The following is a 12,653-nucleotide window of genomic DNA, read 5'->3' as shown; positions in this document are numbered from 1 at the left end:
GAATCGGATACGAACTTTTTCAACCTCTCTCTTATTTTAAACCAGAGAACGTACTATTATCGGGATAGCAGCTTAAATTGATTTCACTATGTATTCTTACGGCTGTGTGGAACCTGGGTAATCATTGCGGTCCAGAGTCCATTAAAATAGCATGCAGTGGCGCCAACATGATGTCCAACCCTCAAGAAATATAAGAAAATGCAATCAGCTGGCAAGATTAAAAAAAAACTTCTGGGAGGTGGTATATTAAGGCCATACTGTTCATTGATTATCTGCAGGGTCCAAAGACAATTACAAGTGACTATTATTCATAACAGGTTCCAAAAGTAAGGCAGGCAATCAAGGGGAAACTCAGAGGCATGCTACACACGAGAGTGCCGCTCCTGCATTATAATGCTTCTACTCACAAAAGCCACCTTACCTTCAGCGCTATTGCCGATGTCGGGTATGAAATACTTGAGCACCCTACCCACTCTAAAGATCGTGTCCCAGATGACTTTCACCTGTTTCGGAAGATTAATTAGAACCTGCGAGGAACAAAGTTTGCCAGCGATGAACATGTTATGCAGGTTGTCGAAGAATGGCTTCGAGCATAGCCGTCAAGGATTTTTCTAAAAACTGGTACAGTGGTTCTCAAACGTACCGAAAACGCTTACTCCCTGTTCATTCGAAAAGTGGGTGTGCGGACCCACTTGCAATGCTATCTGAAAAATCACATGAAATTAAAAAAATATACTAATTAAAATTATCACTGACAAGAAAACGATCAATAAAAATAATGTAATAAGTAATTTATTCTAAGATAAATAATTGCTTCCTAATGAACGAATTTCAATTGAAAATACAGTAGAATGGCTTTTTAAAAAAGGAAATCCACTTGATAAAAAATGTTCTCGAATGTGGGGTGAGTGAGTAATGTGAGTAATGAAATTCTTTGTATTTTTCCATAACTGCATTTAAATCTTTGGAATCAGTTCTATCACTATGAATATTAGGTCCGACTCGACCTTAAGGCGACTTCGCCTTTAGGTTTTAGTACTGCAAAGAGCAGAGAAGGTGTGCTCGCATAAGTAAGTTGTAGGGAAATGCATCAAATATAGCAATGCTTTTTTAGACAACACTTCATTCTCACAACGCAAACGCAACCAAAAGCTACAAAGCTCATTTTCTTTGAAAACGCTTTTTCATGACGCATCGCACGAAAGCTCAAATAGCTGTTCTCGTTCGGTGTTAGAGATCTTGTAGAATCTATGTCTTGGATTTCTACATTAGTTGAAAGATTTTCAATCCAACTATTACCAGCCCAGGAACGTTTTTCCGAAAGCTCGCAGCTAATGCTCTCAAGTGTTCTACAAGTGTTTTATGGATTTCGGCAAAGAGTTTTTCAACTGAAAAATCAATAAAATCCTTGAGCACTAGAAATGATATATAGCTATTGTTTTGTAAACGTACCGCCCACAACGACAGTTTTTTAATATTAAAAGTACTCTTGCATAACTGATGTGAGTTCCATTTTATTACAGCTCAATTTTTAGGTTTCGTTTACACCGAGGGGCCTGTGGACCCGACTTTGAGAACTGATCTAGAACAATGTTGAGTGAAGTGCACTATAGTGAAAGGGGGCTAAGTTGGAAAAATGGAAGTTCTTTTACATCAGTAATTATCGAACACTCCTCGTAATATCATTCAACACTGCCTACATTTCCTAGTTTACCTAAATATACCGATTTTTCACCCCATAGAACGTGAGGGGGTCGGTTGACAACTCCTATGAATGAAATTTTGCCTCTATCATCTACAGTGCTCTTTGGAAAATATCTCACGAAGATACAGTATCTTTAGATTTATTTAGTAGGTGTTTTTGCGATATTAAATCGTTCAGCACGTCTATAAAGTTTGGCAATATTATTGGTGAACTTTTGGTGTTTGACGATTCCTCAAGCGTGCGTTCGAAGCAAGGCTCCAAGAATCGTATACCGAAATTTTTCGATTTATCAGTGGTAAAGCACTGATCAGTCACTGGTATATGCAGGGAGCAATGGAATATAAATTCTGTGACATTTGTGAATAATCTGACACACATTGGATTTGCAAAATAAAATTTTGAATTTTTTTAAAGATTCAATAACTTATGCTTCAAACCCCTGTGCCCCCCCAAGCAAGTATATTATTAACAAAATAATATTACAGATATGAAAAACACATACTCTTTTGCTTCATCCACGCCATATTTCACATTAATTGACAAAAAATGCTTCTTCTCGTATGTCCCTTCTAAGGATATTTATCGTCCTTTTTTATTTTTCAAAGGGAACTATAACCCTACATAAGACACTGGTCATGCATGGAGCATTAGAATAATAATTCTGTGACATTTGTGAAAACTCTGACACTCACTGGCATTTCGGGAACAAAATTTTGAACGTTTATAAAGATCCATCATCTAATGCTTCGCCCCCTGTGCCCCCCAAAGGTGCTGCGTTCCAAAAAACGCATACTCTTTTGCTACAGTGACGCCAAATTTTACAATAAAAAGATAAAAATACATTGTTCTCGTATGTCCCTACTAAAGATATTTATTATGTTTTTCTTACTTTTTAAGGGGGCTGTAGCCCCATTATCAGCCAATTTTACATGTAAGGAGCATTGAGGCGTTAATTCTGTGACATTCGTGATTAATGTGACGTTTACTGTCACTCCGAAAATAAATTCTGGTAATTTGGTATCACATAACCCACCTCCTTATTACGCCCCTTGTCCCCCAAAAGGAGGGCCTTCCCAAAATAATGTTTGAGACGGCATTACTAGCTTTGTGAATGAGTATTTCTGCACATTCTAACAAATACAACTCATTTGCAGCAACATTTTACGAATAACTATTTGAGAGAACTGCTCCCAAAATTTAACATTGAATCTCCCATAAGGAAAATGAACTTTTGTGATTAGATATTTTAGATATTTCTCAATAAGAGTGCCAAATCTTATATTAATATTGCGAAAACTTCATCTTCTCCCATGCTGTAGAAATTTACACGAGTTATGGAACAGTCTGTATATATATATATATATATATATATATATATATATATATATATATATATATATGTGTGTGTGTGTGTGTGTGTGTGTGTGAGTGAGTGTTCCTACTTACATTTGGTATGATTTAAGTTGTTTCAACCATAAATCGTAAACATTGGAATTCGAAAGGAGTGCAGAGCTCCTCCGTGGCTAAGCGGTTAGCGTACGCGCCTTTGGCGTGGGAGACCCGGGTTCGATTCCCGGCGGGAGCTCATGTGGTTCGGATTCCACGTTAATCAGTAGGTCCACGTCTCATATAGCCTCGCTGCTGAAAGGGACGCTAAACTAAAATCAACTCAACAACTCGAAAGGAGTGCAATTTGGAAAGGAGTGCTGCTTGGGTTACATTCCTAACACACCAATGGGTAGCAGGAGAGAGAAACATATAAAAGCGATGGAAAACTTTCGATACTAGAGTGCAATTTATTGTTTACAGGGTCGCGTAAATCAGTGGTGTTACAACCATATAAGCTATTTTTTGCACTCAGTGGTGTGAATTCGTGACCGAAAAATATCGAAATCGACCAATGTTATATGGATTCATAAGTTTCTATCATAGTTAAGGTAATTGTTATCAGTTGTGATGCCGTTTAAATACAAATCGAACTTCACTGGTAGGAGGACCCTATTAGCCTACAGAAAAGGAGAAAACTCCCACACGACAAATTGTCACAACCGCGACACAAATGACTGACAGTCCCACACAATCAGACAAATCTCCCACAATTTGAAGTGATCCTGGTTGTAAGCTCAGTACGATGAAAATAATAAAAGCATGTCCCGACATCGCTTAAGATCTAAAATTCGAGGGACTTGTCCACGTATCACCTTGTTCACTTTTGATCATAAGCATCTTTCGATTTCCTTTTATTATTTTCAGCGTGTGAAGCATAAAAGAAGAGCTACTAGGATAAATTTAAGTTAGTGGGGATTGTTCCGATTATGTGGCAGTTTTGTCCATTTGTGTGGAATTTATGACCGTTGAGAGTTATGAGATCTTACCTGTGTGGGAGTTTTGGCTGTGGAAATTATGATCGTTAGTGAATTTGGGAGATTTGTCCATTTTTGTGCGCGTTACCCGGTTTGTATCTGCGTTTTGACATTTTCTGAGTGTGGGAGGTTTGGTTTTCGGAGACGTGTTTGCCCACAAGTATTGACAAGGTATGCCTAGATATGGGCAGCGGGAATATTCTCGGGTGTTTCCCCTGGCATACAAATTCCCGGGAAGGAATTTATTTCGATTTTTTTACTTTATCTTCCAAATTATACGATCCATGTGTCTAATTGCTTCATTTTCATTCAGTATGATTTACTTGTAGGTTTTAAATAAATAATTTGGAGGTTAAAAATAATTCGTTGCCTGTACTTTATATAACTATTAATATTATCTTCTAAGTTGTATTTCTTTTTGTACTAAGAAGTAGCAAAGTACTACTTGCAAATGTTGAAAAGGAACTACTTTTTAAAGTAATGTAGAAATTATGTAAAAATAGAGATGAAATAGGTACTATTAATACATCCGAACCACTGTTTGAAATAGACGTTGGTGTGTCTCTTGTTGCTGACTCGAATGTCTGAAAAAAATAACAGATTTCCCTTACATGTGAATTACACCATAAAAGTTTGAGAAATAGGTAAAAATAAATTTTGTGTGTGGCAGTTTGTGTGCAAAAGTATAAAGATATATCAGATATTGTGGAGATATATCAGATATGTCTTGGAGATATTGTGAACATAAATATGTATTTGGAAATGTTGATTAATTGTGAGACATGTTTCTTGTGGCAGTTACCCAACCTAATTTGTTTTTAACATTTAGAAATTTAACATGTTTATATCGGTAGTAGGGTCAAGTTTAGAAAATCCAATTACATATAAATTTATACTGTTTATTGTTTATGTATGTGTACTAAGTATACCATTTTTCACATATATTTACTTCAATATAAATAAATAATATATAAGTAAATAAGTAGATATTGTAAGTAAATATACATTTATGCGTAGTCTTTAGATATAATAAAGTATTATAAAATAAGACAATACCGTTCAGAATATACATTTTGAAGACTTCTTTGGGGCGACAGTAATACTGAGATATGAAAAGGAATTTAACTTTGAAATCATAATATAGTAATAGAACGCAATTTTCTTTGTGATTGTACACTCATGTCCAAAATGATTGGTGCATATCTATAACTGTTTTCTTGTAAGAATATAATTCTATAATCGTTTTGCAGGGTACTTTTAATACTGATAGTATGTGTTTAATCAGAAAATGTATATTTGTGGTAATTTTCACAGGAAAAGAAATATAAATACGAAAATTAGAATGAGTAAAACAATATGCTGCTAATGGACAAGAAAGTTTTATTTTCATTTTATTGTTCTGTTTTCGCCGATTATACACATACTAACATTATAAGAAATACCGGGCGAATTCGTTATCAAACTATATTTCTCTAACAACATATTTATAGACTTGCGAAAATAATCTTGGACGTGAGTGTACATAAACTCCCGGAAAATTCCCATTTTAGGGAATCTTCCGGTGAATATTCCAGAAAAACATCTTCTTGAGAATTTACACATCATAACGTATGCTAAAATAGGCACTTTTACGGCCCGTTTCTGATATGCTGACAAAATATTAAGGCTCGTTTTTCATCCCCTAAGCACATTTTAAAACACTTAACAAAGCACAAATGATAGTTAGAGAATATGAACACATACACCAACCTATTATTTAAGCATAAAAATATATATATAAGAATCTAATAAAATATTATGAGCACCTTTCAACCGTTTATAAGCAAAAATTGAGCATAAGAACGTAAGAGGTATTAAGCGCATTTTCCTAACCCATATTATGAAATGGTACAAGAATATCTTCACCAATGTTTCGCAAAAGCACGAGCATAATATCAACCCCATGTTCCCAACATAAACTTAGGCAAGAGCAGGAGCACGTTTCCAACCTCTATTTAAAGGCACGGAATTTGTAAAGGTTACGAAAACTGTCTTAAATAACCCTATTAATAATAATAGAAATTACTAAAACATTTCGTCAGCCAATTTTTTACCATAGCAGAGTTTACACTATAACTATAGATTTGTGGTTGAGTTTTTATGAAGGACTCCAACACATTCTCAACTCCTAAATGACATAGTACAAATTATGTTAAATGCAGAACGAAAGGATACGAAAGGATAAACCATACTTTTTAACGGTTATTTAGCATAGCTGATGGATTTAATTTATTACATTCTTTTTCGAATCTCTATTCAGCATGGCACAAATTACACAAGGAAACCGTAAGCCTTATATCGACCCCTATGTAATACAATTGCACTAACGGGGCATTAATTATTCACTGTAATTTATCATAGCAGAAATTATACATCCATTATAAAAGATAATAATCTGATTTTTAAACCTTACAAAATAGTTTTACTCTGTCTAAATTACATTCTATAGACCACACTTTGGATACGCTTTATATAGATTATTAAATATGTGTAATTAAAAAATCATAGAACATTAATATTCAGTAAGAAGTTACTGAGTTAGTTACTTAGTTAGAATTTGAAAAGATCGAAACTCATGGAACTACAAAGTTTAATATTGCTCTCTTTCGCTTATTTAAATGGTACATTTTCTTATCATTATATGTATAAAAAGATATGGGACTGGTACACAATTTTAAGGTAGTTAAATGTTGATTTGAAAATTTGGAATACAAACTTGGTCCGCCAGTTTTGTAATGACACTTTGTCGCTTATACTAATAGTACATTTGTCCTCGTTGCTACAGACGTATCCGACAATTGTAGATACTTCTGTGCTAGTTAAAATACAAAATTGGAGATTTAGCAGCGCAAGAAAAGAAGCAATTCAAACTTTAGATGATCATCCTTCGTTTCTTACATGGGTAAAAATTGCTTTCGGAGTAGAAAAAAGCACAGAATTATGTGCTAATTAAATTTAAAATTTGAAACTGTCGTAATACAGGCAATTGAACTGTTTAAAAAATTTAAAATGTTTAATATGAATTTAATTTTTTTGTACAAATTGAAAATTTTTGAACATTTTGAAATGACCCCTCTTGGCTTATTTGAATGATATATTATTTTGTCTGGTAGGACAAAAATGTACGAACTATTACGAAGTTCCAAGATGCTGCACCGAAACTAAATGTGTCAATATCAAAGGAACTTGGAACTAATAAATGTAGTGGTAATGTTAATGGTTATAATTGTGTAAGGTACATAAATATTTAAAAAATCAAGTTTGTAAGTAAACGGAACAAAAATTAAGAAACAAATACTTCACGAACATGGGATAAAAAGAGTCTTGAAAGAGGATAAAAAAAGAGAGAAATATGGAGTGACATAGGAACTTTTAAGAAGAAATTCTTGGAATGTTAAATAGGGTTTGACAAATTTATCATGCCCTTAAGAGTTGACTTGAGATGTCAGCTTTTTTCATATCAAATCTTTGCGGTACTTATAATGAAACAGCATACAAAATTTTAACATGTTGTAGCATGTTGTAAATATTTAACCTTTAACCTCGAGGTTCACAAATCTGGTGTATATAGTAGTCAATGTAACAATTTCGCTAATTTAGAAAATATAATTTAATATATCGTAACAATTTCGAGTTATACAAGGTTAGATATTTGATCTTTCACAATTTTTGCTGTATATAATAGTCAATGACAACTGCTTTGTTTGGATACAGAATTTTAACATGTTGTACTGTTTATGGGCTACACATAATCAAATACTTCACTTTAGACCTCTACACCAAATATATAAACTGAATTTTAATATGTTTCGTCCTTCACATCTGGTTTAATATTTGATCTTTGAGGTCGACGTTCAATTTAGTTCTGAATTTTAATCTATTGCACAAGTTATGCACGGTGAAATATTCGTTCTTTGATTTACGACCTAGATAGTTCATGTCCAAAAGAGGCTCTTTAAAATGTAATATAGTCTAAGTTAAATAAATATATATTTAACGGGTTTGAGAAAAGAGGCCATATAAAGGCTGTATGCTGTTTGTTATGTTAAGTAAAGATTGTAGTACATTATGATATCATGGACGATAACTATTTGTGAATACTATATTTCAATATAAGTTATTCGTAATACACAAGCTGCGAATCTGGTTAATTATTCCGGTATGATCCTCGGTTAACTGTATAATCCCTTCTATTCGACCTTGTTTCAAGAGGGTCGTGTTCTCATTTTGATGTTAATACCTATATATTAATAGGCGTATGGTAGTGACTACGTCATACCCACTACGTATTGAAATTATTTGAAAGTGTTGAATGAGATATTTGAAAATGTTTACTCATTTTTGACAAAACAATAAGGAAAGTTATAACTTTATTGTTATATTATAATATTAGTCTTATCCTAAATCGTTCAGGAATGTGCGGAATTTTCATTATAGTTGCGAATTTACAAGTATAAACTGCAGGTTATTTTTAATGGAAAAGCTAAATAGTTCCAATTTGTACTCGAAACACAAACATTTAATAGAAAAGCTAATAAATCGTGGCCAATGGCATTCAACTCCTTTACTTCTTCTCTTTTCTCATTCCAGCATGGATGGATCATTTTATTTGTTCGTTGTACCTGCTTCTATTCTTCTTTCAGCAACGGAGATAAAATCAACAAGAAAGCACATTCTTACCAGTATAGATACCTTAGTTTCGAATTACTTTATGATTATGTATTTCAGTAAGACTCATGACCTGTTTGTAATATGTGATTATATAACTCCTCACAGCGATCTGAATATTTTTATTGAAAACCTTGAATTAACTATGGACTTTTTTGCTCAGTCTAATAAATATTCTGTTATAGTAGGTGGTCTGAATGTAAATTTCCTTGTAACTGATATCGATGATCAACTCAACCTATTCTTAAATACGTATAATTTAACACGAATGGTCCATGTACCTACAAGAATAACTTATCATAGTCGTAGCGTAATCGATCAATTACTTTATAACGAAAATATATATAAACAGCACAGTTTCGGTCATAAAGAGTGGTTTCTCGGATCATGAAGCTCACTTATTTCATTTCAATATTTTCATTTTACAAAAAGGTAATCAAAACACACTCGAAAGTCAAATCCGCATACACAAAAATTTTGAATGAAAGAAATATCTCCCATTTCAATTTTATATCTAGCCATAAAAGCTGGGAAAATATATACGCCAAAAATCTTTAATGAAGCTTGTAACATTTTCCAGGACGCATACACTCGTTACTTCAATGAAGCATTTCCTAGAGAACTTCGCCCAATTCCAATAATAAATAACAAATCTTGGATAGCTACATCAATAAGAGTTTCTAGTAAGAACTTAAGATCTTCAAATTTATCATATAAGAGAGTAGAGTTACCAAGTAACATGACAGGGCAATATATAAGCTATATAAAAAAATAAAAATACCTTAAAATTGGCAAAATATAATAAAACTGAAAATAAGACCTCCAAATTACGGAAGATAATTACACATGAAGCATACTAAAGAACGAGTAATTGAAGAAAACATTGAAATTGAATCAAGTGGCAATCTTACTAACGATCCATTTATTATTGATATTATTTTGAACAATCACTTAATGAATATTTAGAAAACTATAGGTTCAAATAGTCAGCCTCTTTCAGAGCAATTATTGTTTAACAAAAAACTCAAAGCAATTCCTTCTAACAACCAAAAATCAAAACAATCAAAAAATCAAGACTGTCTACATCTACGGAACATGAGTTTAAAAAAAATATATCATTCTTTGCTGAGGGATAAACGAGAGCGCTTGGCAACCTTCCGCCGCTGCAATACAAGTTATATTTAACCTCAAGCTCTCGCACGAAACGGTGTTTCTTCACTTAGCCCTTCTGACACAATTATGTAAATTTATCACGTTAGTAAATATCTTTCAATACATCTTGGCACATATTTTACAGTATGACATACTTACATTTTAGGATATCCAATCTTTGGTACTCTAAAGTATATTAGCGTTCTTTTACTAAATTTTGAGGAGAGAAACAATGGTGAGATGACTTCTGGAAAGGGTAAAGCGTATAGTCTGGTGAATAAACCCTAGTTTTCGACCAAACCAAAAATTTCAGTTTGTATAATGTTTTTCAGCGGTTTTAGCTCATTTGATGGTGCTGAATATGAATTTGCTGGTTGTAAAAATGTACAACTTGAGCATTTTGAGTAATTCAAGATGGCGGCAAATATGGCGCCTGTAAAAGTGATAGGAATATTTTTGTATATTTTATCAAGATGGGTATCAAATTATATGTTTTTTGGGTTGCAGATTCCAATAATAAAGTAAAAAATGTTATGAAATTGATACAAATCGAGGTATTAAATATGGCGCCCAATATGGCGGCTGCAAAAGGAGTTTATGTTGTCATTTCTTAAACCCATTTTTGTAAAATATATACTGACATGAGTAATAATAAATCATAAAATCTTAATTTTGTGCTCACAGATGGCAGCATTTTCATAGAATTTAGGAAAATCTCAGAAACAAAATAAGAGATATTTCCAAGTGAAATACTAGAACGATTTATGAAAGGTGGACATGTCCTGCGTCACAAACCAGGTATCTGGAATGCTATATGATCAGACATGTTCATTGAGAATACATTTATGCGTTATGGCCATGTACCAGGATGCATAATCGGACTTACACTAAATCCATCAGCAGTGAAGCGATGGGCTTTCAGTCTTAACACCTGCAGTCGTTTAGTAAATGACATTTATGTCATGAGAGATGCTGGATGCTGGATAGATATGGAAATAACTAAGCATACGGAAGGAATGCCACCTCGAGTAAAAGGAGATCATGCAGATCGAAATAAGTTAAAGGAAAAGCTGTTTCATTGTATGGATCCTCTGAAGACCGGAGATCACCCAAGAACTATTGTGAATATTGTGACATTGAAAATTTGTTTCCAGAAAGTGAATGTTGATAATGCTGTTGACATAGGTGAGAAGGCGTTGTTCTTACGAAGAAAAACTACCAACTGGTTTTCATGATCCAATCTAAACAACGGTTCGTAATGTTTCCTGAGATGTTCTTCACCTCCTGATGCACCACTACCGCACACATAAACTTACTTGTAACATGTTTATGGAGGCAACTCAAAGACATAGAGGAGTTATTGACATTGGATTGTCTGTGTCCAAACCCGTGGCATTATTTCAAACTTACTAGCACTTTATTATATTTCTGGCTGCGATACAGTTCCTACTCTTTATGGCATTGGAAAGCAGAAGGCAATGAAAGTACTACAAAGTGGGAAGGAACTTCAAAAGCTTGGAAATAAGACATCACTACTTGAAGATGTGGTTCAGGAGGCAACTGAGTTTATAGCTTTTTGGTATGGTGGTAGGATAACTGGCCTTACAATGTCTGATGTCAGAAGAGATGTCTGGCTGAAGAAATTGTCAAAGAAGTCTGCCGTACATATCCCGAAAATAAAGAGCTTGCCACCAACTACGGAGGCATTCTCTGAAAATGTAGAAAAAGCTCATTTCCAGGCTTGTATTTGGAAACAAGCAGATAACCCAGACCCACCAGACATGGATCCGACACATTTTGGGTGGTATCCTGATGAGTTGAACAAAACATTGGTACCAGTTACTGTACCACCGAGAACTGTGATGGCACCGAAAGACATCTTAAAGATGGTGAATTGCGGCTGTTCTTCTGAAAACATGTGTAAAGGACGTTGTGGCTGTGTGGCAAATCATAATAGCTAGACTGACTTCTGCAATTGTGAAGCCTCTAAACTATGCCACAATATCTTCACACGTCAAAATACTAGGAATCTAGAATACGAAAACATGAATACTTCTTCTGACGAAGACTGACAAGTGACTGATCTGTGATATTTATTATTTTGTTGCGGAGTAACATAGAAACATTTTGTATTGTAAATGTACATAAATCGCATTAATGTGGCCAGCAACATAATTATTGATTAAGAAGAAAACGTCCAGGAAAAAATATAAGAAAATCTTCAAACCTAAGCTTTTTTTTTTGCACACAGAAAGGAATGTTTTTGTAAATAAATATAGACAAGCCCAAATTGTGGGTAAAAAATGTTCTGGAGCGCAAACAAGGTGAGTTGCGGTGACGGAGAAAGCATCAACACCCAATCCAACATTTCAGTGTATCAGATATTGTTCTAAGTATGTACCTAGCTCGGGGATAGCAAATCTGAATATTCCATATTGAATACTTTGATTTCTATCAATTTCATAAGATTTCTGAAGTAACTATTAAAATCTGCAACCCAAAGAACATATAATTCGATACTCATGTCGACACAATACGGCAAAAATATTCTTGTCAATTTTACGGCCGCCATATAGGGTGCCATATTAAATACCTCGATTTGTATAGATTTCATAACATTCTTGACATTATTATTAGAATCTGCAACCCAAAAAGCATATAATTTGATACCTATCTTGATAAAATATACAAAACTATTCCTATCAAGTTTACAGCTGCCATTGTGG

At 33.9% G+C, this 12,653-nt stretch overlaps 1 long non-coding RNA gene across 5 annotated transcripts in view; it reads right to left on the bottom strand.

Annotated features, from left to right (window-relative positions):
- Window positions 1–12,653, bottom strand: part of LOC145683314 (uncharacterized) — a 564,956-nt gene that overhangs the window by 404,513 nt on the left and 147,790 nt on the right. The window lies entirely within an intron of this gene.

The sequence above is a fragment of the Thermobia domestica genome, chromosome 4 (genome assembly GCF_964235325.1).
Source record: "Thermobia domestica chromosome 4, izTheDome1.hap1.1, whole genome shotgun sequence".
NCBI lineage: Eukaryota > Metazoa > Arthropoda > Insecta > Zygentoma > Lepismatidae > Thermobia > Thermobia domestica.
This window is presented reverse-complemented; position numbering and strand designations above follow the sequence as displayed.